At 50.0% G+C, this 7,748-nt stretch overlaps 1 pseudogene; it reads right to left on the minus strand.

The window, feature by feature from the left end:
• Positions 1–240: 240 nt before the first annotated feature.
• On the minus strand, positions 241–7,545 carry LOC147717535 (uncharacterized; annotated as a pseudogene).
• Between the last annotated feature and the right edge of the window lie 203 nt (positions 7,546–7,748).

The raw sequence follows: 7,748 nt of genomic DNA on the forward strand, positions 1-7,748 counted from the left end.
TAGGTGATTTTGTGCAGGAAACGTGAGTAGGTGCTGTACAGGAAGGGGGGAATCCAAAGTTCACTGCTGGAGATGAGATGCCTTACAGTTTGAGTCAGAGTCAAGCCCACAGTGCTTGGCATCATTGGGCAGAATGTGACCAGCAAGTCCATGTGGGAGAGTCTGATGGGTGATGCTGTTGCACCCAGGGGCAATATGCCACGTCAGGTGTCCTGGGAGTTGTGCATGACCCACTGCCTCTCAACGTCTTAGTCGTGGACGACCCTTCTTCCTTGAGGGACCCTCATGTGCAGGCATGGACGATGCATGGGACGCTACGTCAGACAGTTCCTCCTCCTCATCCTCCCTCCCTGTGGCTGGTGTTGCACTTTGCCTTGATGTTTGTGGCCTGGTGACACAGGGAGCATGCTGCATGTTGCCAGCAATCTGACGTAGTGATTGGCTCATGTCCCGATGTACCGTCAAGAGCTCAGCCAGTGTTGCCTCCACCCGTCCATAATGTAGTTGATACCTGGCATGTTGCTCAGCCTGCTGTTGTTTGAGCTCGGTGAGGGCCTCCATTACCTGGCTAACCTCCCTGGTGTCCCGCCGGTATGCCTCCAGGATGGTACTCAGTTCAGTCACACCGGGCCCTGCAGCTGACTGGCCAGAATCTCGCCTCCGCCTTGCGCCACTCCCACCACCCTGACCCACACAAGCACGGCCTGCGCTTGTGGGCACATCTGATCGACGGGACCCCCGAGTGCTGGCAGGGTGGATATCGTCTGCCACCTCAAGGGTGCCCGTAAAAGGCTGTCCCTCATTTTCATACTGGCTATCTGGTGGATCATGGGCAGGGCTCTAACCTGTCTGCTGGGATGTGGTAGGAATGGGTCCGGTGGTTGGCACAGATTTAGCTGGTACAGTTGCTGCAGGGGTTTGGGATCCAGAGGGGCCAGGTTGGTTGGGGTCATCCACAGTGCGTTGAGTGGCGTCGCTGTCGGTGGGGTGAGGGTCCTGCTGAGCCTGGGACTGGGATCCTTCTCCCCCTTGGTTGGGGGTGGTTTCCACACGTTGCCCTGTGTATGTGAGAGACAGACACAGTTAATGCACTATCAAGAAACATTATGATTTTTATCCATTACCAGCATCACATTTCCACAAGCTTGACATTGTTTTTATTGTTCATTTGTGTATGTCGTGGTGGCAAATTGACATGTACTCATGGATTTTTTCCTTCTTCAATTCTCTTGACAATGAGTGACACAGCCATTGCTGTGTCTTGTATTGCCAGCACAACACATATACAGCAATGCTCTGTTTCACGTAACATTCAGGATACAGTGTCAATCCTTATGCCTGCGTCAAGCATGCACAGAGTTTAGATGCAGCAGGTTCATGTAAGAGACAGAGTTGAATTTTTACTGATAAATTCCAGTACTTTGGATAGTTGTTGCTGTTCCGTGATGGGCAAGCCATGCCAACTGCCCTGGACCTGTACACCCACTTCTAGATCATGGCTTTAGGACGTGGCACTTATCCTAGACGCATCACCTTGGCAATACCCATGTCCATGTTGGTACTTAATTGCATGCACAACGTTCATATGATGGGGCAAGTGCATTGTGTGAGAGGCACAATGGACTTGAGCATCTGCACTGTGCATGTTATAGTTGTATGTGTATTCATATGAGAGAGTGTTTAGTTGTGGTACAGGACCATTGTGATAGTGTAGCACTTCATTGCCTGTCCCCATGGAATTTGTTTCTGTACGGGGTGTGTGTGACAGGCCATGCTAGTAGTTAGAATGTGATTTGCAAGCTTCCATCCTTTGTGGTTTGGCTGTGCCCTCATGAGACATACTACCTTGATCGTGGTTGAGGGTTCCTGCACAGGATGTCTGACCTTGTCCTGGTGTTTTTGTTTGCAATGTTCACAGGAGGGCCTTGTTCTGCCTACACCAGGGCCTACTACAGAGCTTTACAAACTGTGTGTCCTGAGACAGTACTGTGTCACCTGCAAATGCTGGGTGTGTCGCAGGCAGTTGGCACATTACTGCTGGTAATTGAGTAACATCCCTAGACACTCTGGTCTATGGTCTTTAATAGACCTATGAAGTGCTCTGGTGTGACTGTGTGTGTGCCCAGGTCGCTGGGGTGAATTGACCGTGGGAGGAAAACTGAAGGTGGAATACAGAGGGAGGAGGGTGACAGGGTGTGTAAGCCAGACCTAGGTAGGGAGACAGACAGAGGGAGAGTGAGGGGGACGGAGATAGAGGGGGACGGAGATAGAGGGGGACGGAGACAGAGGGACGGAGACAGAGGTTGACAGACACAGGGAGACTGTCGGAGGGAGGGAGACAGACAGATGTAGGAGGGCAACAGAGGGATGGAGACAGGTGGTTTGGCCTCGCTCGCTTGCTACACTGCCTTACTGTGTCACCAAATGATGCATCTCCAAAACGTGTCTCAACATGAAAAAATTAGATTTCTGTGGTCTACTATCTTGTCTGTACTTTCACACTCCCTGTGCATTCAGCATGGTGCTTGTGTGTGTACGTGGGACATATGGGATGAGAGCAGCCTCCTACCCTACACCTTCCACCCTTTCAGCCTCCACCTTGCAACTACCCCATACAGTTTGGCACTGCTGTGACTCATGGCCACCCACCCCCATACTGCTGTGCACTGTTGTAAGTTCCACCATATTACATGTGTTTGTTGTGTACTCACCAGGCTCAATGACTCCTTCTATTCCGTGTACTCCCACCGGTGTCAGCAGGGTCATGACTTTCTCCTCCCAGGGATGGTATACTGGAGGTCTGCGGGGAACACCACCGCCAGTGTGGTGTGCAGCGGCGTAGTCCTGGTCCATCTTCTTCTTGACCATCCTCCGCAGATCATACCACCTGGACTGGCATTCCTGCCTGGTGTGCCTGATGGGTGCAACAGCATTGACCTTGTCAACGATCCTCTCCCACATGCGAGTTTTGTCAGCCATGCTGGTCTGTCTGACCAATGCGCCAAACAGCTGTGGCTCGACTCTGATGACTTCATCTACAAGGATCTAATTTTCCGTGTTAGTGAACTTTGGATGCTTTGGTGTGGTCATGGTGTGGGTTGTATGTGATTGAGAGGGTGATGGTGTGTATGTAAGAGGGTGTGTGGGTCTGATTGTGAAGGGGGGGGTGTGGGTGTAGATGTGATAGGTTGTATGTGTGCAGGTTAATGGGTGCAGTTGGTGATGTGCTGGCAGGCTCTTCTTTTTGCAAGTAGGTATGTTGCAAGGGATGTTGGGTTGTATGTGTGTACCCTTTTATTGGTCCATTTGTGGGTGTGGCTTAGTTTGAATTAGTGGTATGCGTGTTATATGGGGTGGGTGTGACTTGTGCCCTCTGTTTGGCTGTTTGGATGTGGCCAGATGTTTGTACACAGGAGACATGTTTAGTGGTGTTGTGCGACTCGTTTTAATAGTCCTTGTGCTGGTTTAGGGGTTTGCGTTATGTGTGGGTGTGGTATTTGTGCATGCGGGTGACTTGTACGGGCCGTTGGGGGTGTGGGGGGGTTTGCGGTCGCTTGATCGGGGTGTGTGCGTGTCGGACTTGTGCCTGCGTGTGACTTGCATGGGCCGTTGGGGGGGTTCACGTTCGCTTGAGGGGGGGTGTGCGTGTGGTGTTTGTGCGTGCGTGTGACTTGTACGGACCGCTGGGGGTGGGGGGGTTGGCAGTCGCTTGATCGGGGTATGTGCGTGTCGGACTTGTGCGTGCGGGTGACTTGTATGGGCCGTTGGGGGGGTTCGTGTTTGCTTGAGGGGGTGGGCGTGTGGTGTTTGTGCGTGCGGGTGACTTGTACGGGCCGTTGGGGGTGTGGGGGGTTCGCATTCACTTGAGGGGGGGTGTGCGTGTGGTGTTTGTGCGTGCGGGTGACTTGTACAGGCCGTTGGGGATGTGGGGGTGTTGGCGGTCGCTTGATCGGGGTGTGTGCGTGTCGGACTTGTGCGTGCGGGTGACTTGTATGGGCCGTTGGGGGGGTTTGCGTTTGCTTGAGGGGGGGTGTGCGTGTGGTGTTTGTGCGTGCGGGTGACTTGTACGGGCCGTTGGGGGTGTGGGGGGTTCGCGTTCGCTTGAGGGGGTTGTTCGTGTGGTGTTTGTGCGTGCGGGTGACTTGTACGGGCCGTTGGGGGTTCGCGTTCGCTTGAGGGGGGCGTGCGTGTGGTGTTTGTGCATGCGGGTGACTTGTACGGGCCGTTGGGGGTGTGGGGGGGTTGGCGGTCGCTTGATCGGGGTGTGTGCGTGTCGGACTTGTCCGTGTGGGTGACTTGTACGGGCCGTGGGGGGGGGGGTTCGCGTTCACTTGAGGGGGGTGTGCGTGTGGTGTTTGTGCATGCGGGTGACTTGTGCGGGCCGTTGGGGGTGTGGGGGGTTTGCGTTCGCTTGAGGGGGGGTGTGTGTGTGGTGTTTGTGCATGCGGGTGACTTGTACGGGCCGTTGGGGGTGTGGGGGGTTCGCGTTTGCTTGAGGGGGGTGTGCGTGTGGTGTTTGTGCGTGCGGGTGACTTGTACGGGCCGTTGGGGATGTGGGGGGTTCGCGCTCGCTTGAGGGGGGTGTGCGTGTGGTGTTTGTGCGTGCGGGTATTGGCCGTTGGTGGTGTGGGGGGGTTGGCGGTCGCTTGATCGGAATGTGTGCGTGTCGGACTTGTGCGTTTTGGTGACTTGTACGGGCCGTGGGGGGGTCGCGTTTGCTTGAGGAGGGGTGTGCGTGTGGTGTTTATGCATGCGGGTGACTTGTACGGGCCGTTGGGGGGAGGTCGGGAACGCTTCATCGAGGGGTACACGGTTGGTATGTGTCGCAGCCGCTTGCTGTGAGGAGATGTTTCCGTACTAATCATTCTTCATGCGCGACTACTTTGAGCGGTACGAATCGCGTACAGGCTTTCCGCACCGGATCGTACTAGTGTGGTTGTACGGCATGTTTACAAATCGTACGGAAGGATTTCCGAATCGAATTCGTACGGGTCTCCGACTTTGATTCGTACGGTTTGATGATTTTCGTACGGTAATCGACGGAAATGAATCGTACTAGGCAGGTCGGACGGTACTTTCCCATTCGTACGGATTCGGGTACGAATACGAATCGTAAGGCGTAATTTTTTTCCGGATCAGAATCGAGCGCTAAATGTGTTTCTGTATCCTTTATAGTACTACCAGATAAAGAAGGAATCTTCCACTCCCTCTCCACTGGGCCAGCAGGAGGAGGCATTGAAGACACCCCAGACTCAGTGTTAACAACCGAAACAGACGCCTTTTTATTTTGGTATGGGAAGCCGTGCGACTTCCGTTTAGAAGGACAATCACGTACAAAGTGTCCTCGTTTGCCGCAATACATACACAGCTCTTGTGTACGACGACTCTCTCTCTCCATGCGTGAGAGTGGTGCCCTGATGGCCCCAATCTCCATGGTTTCACTAGCGTTATCGCTGGTGACAAACTCATTTCTAGGGTTCTTGTCTGTTCTATAGAAAGAACTCTCACCCGTGGTCTTTCTCCACTACGTTCAGACATTCTACCATCAAGGCGAAGAGTGAGACTGATTAGATCTGCACAGCTGGTAGGCTGCGGATCGATCTCAGCTATCACATCCTTCAAACCGTCACGCAGCCCTTGATAGAAAAGAGACATCCTCTTCTCTTCCGGCCATGCCGCTTCAGCCACTAGGCGATTGAACGATGTGAGATCGGTCAGTAAGTCATTCTTTCCCTGACGTAACTTCGGCAACTCTTTATCCGCACTAAAAGTGGTAGTCCGTCTATTGAAGACTCTTTCATTTTTTTTAAAAAATATTTTTATTTGAGATTCCCCCCCGCCCCCATTTTCGTTGTACAGAACACAAAAGAAAGTTCATTACATTTTATCATGCAGGAGTTATCACAAATCATAGAAAAATTATACAAATAAGTCAAGCATAAGAGATAAACTATAAATGAAGGCAAAGCAAGACATATAGTTACAATAAAACAGAAGTTTAACACAATTTATTTTCTAATCTACCCTGGATCTCTCTCTTTCCACTTCTGTATATGATCCCATATCTCATTTCCAAGTTTCTTACCTATTCTGCCCCTCCTTGCGTAAATCGCTTTCTCAAGGTTAAAGGCAGCTAATAATTTCTTTAACCACTGATGGAAAGTAGGTGGCAATCGGTCTAGCCATGCTGTAGCAATACAGAGTCTTAAAACAGCCATAGCCACAAAAATAAAATACTGGTAATTAGCCTTACCTAGTCTATCCTCTACTCCTAGGAGTATAAGTGATGGTGTTAGAGAGATTTCTATTGTTAATGATCTTTTAAGGAATACTTCAATTTCCTCTTTGGTTGTTTGTAAGTCTGGACAGGCAGCAAACATATGGACTAAATCAGCCTGAGTACTGTCACATCTCGGACACGTAATGCCAGCTACTCCTCCCCACTGCGCCAACCTGGATGGAGTCTAATACAGAAAATACAGAGTTTTAAAGTGCTGTGCCTGGAGTGATGCTGAGCATAGTAATTTCTGTCCTAGTTCCAAAGATCTATAGAAGCTTTTCTTCTCTATACCCACTTTTTGTATCCATCTGCCTTCATATTTTTCCATATCATCTGGTTGATACTCTTAATTCTGAATAAAATCTTTTAATTGTACAATCTGTACCGGCCTGTATAGTGTCCAAAATTGAATTTGTTGCAAATACCGTCAGCCCTCCAGTTTTTGTCAAAATAAAACTTCTAATTTGCTAATATTTAAAGTAATGGTTAGTATCCAGCCCGTATATTGCTTGTAAATTATTAAACTGCATCACCCCCTGTGCTCCTATCAGATCACCCAATTGGGAAATCCCTTGGTTACCCCAATCCGAAAAAACACTGTCCCTGAAAATATATCACCAGGAAAATGTTGATTATTACTCATCCTAGTATAGGCATTGTATCGTCCGATGCCAAATTTTTTCGAAAAGGAAAACCAAATCTTATAAGCGGCCATAGCCGTTTTGAATTTAATTCTCTTAAAATAACTATACTCTGTAAACTTCAACAGAAAGTTTTCCGCTTGATCCCCTAACACTATTGAGTAAATTGCCAGTGTTCCTAACTCAGAATATCCTTCACTCTCTGCTATCGAAGACTCTTTCAAATGTGGTTCGGAACGCGTCCCAGTCAGACAACACAGGATCATTGTTTCAGACCAAAGGAACCGCCCAATTAGCTGCGTCCCCTATAAGGTATGATATAGCAAAGGCCACCCTGGAATGGTGATTCGGGGAAGATGAAGGCTTACAGGAAAAATGGAGCATTATCTGCGTCAAGAAAACCTATATCTTCCTAGGGTCCCCTGCATACCTTTCAGGATTGACTAAGGGTATAGGTGGCGGAACTGTCACCTGTATTTGTGGGTTACTGGTGATGTTCACATCAAACGGATTTCTAGATGGCTTATCAACTCTGTCTCTCAAAGCTGCAGTCTCTAATCTAGAAGCTGCTAGTTCTTGCTGTACTAAGGCTAGAGCTTGGACTACATCCTCGATAGACGCCATATTTTCGGAACACCCAGATCAGGAAGAGTGTCCTTTCGTGGGTGCGTAATTCTGTCAGAATCAGCACTCCTCAGGATCTGGATGATGCATATATGGGTCTACCTCCCGACATCCCCAAACTCTGACTGATAGTTAACAGAGTGTTAAGGTTATCAGGTGAGGAATAGGAAAGGGTAGGGACAGCGGGGATGAGAACCTGGAAC

This window comes from Lissotriton vulgaris, chromosome 5 (genome assembly GCF_964263255.1).
Source record: "Lissotriton vulgaris chromosome 5, aLisVul1.2, whole genome shotgun sequence".
NCBI lineage: Eukaryota > Metazoa > Chordata > Amphibia > Caudata > Salamandridae > Lissotriton > Lissotriton vulgaris.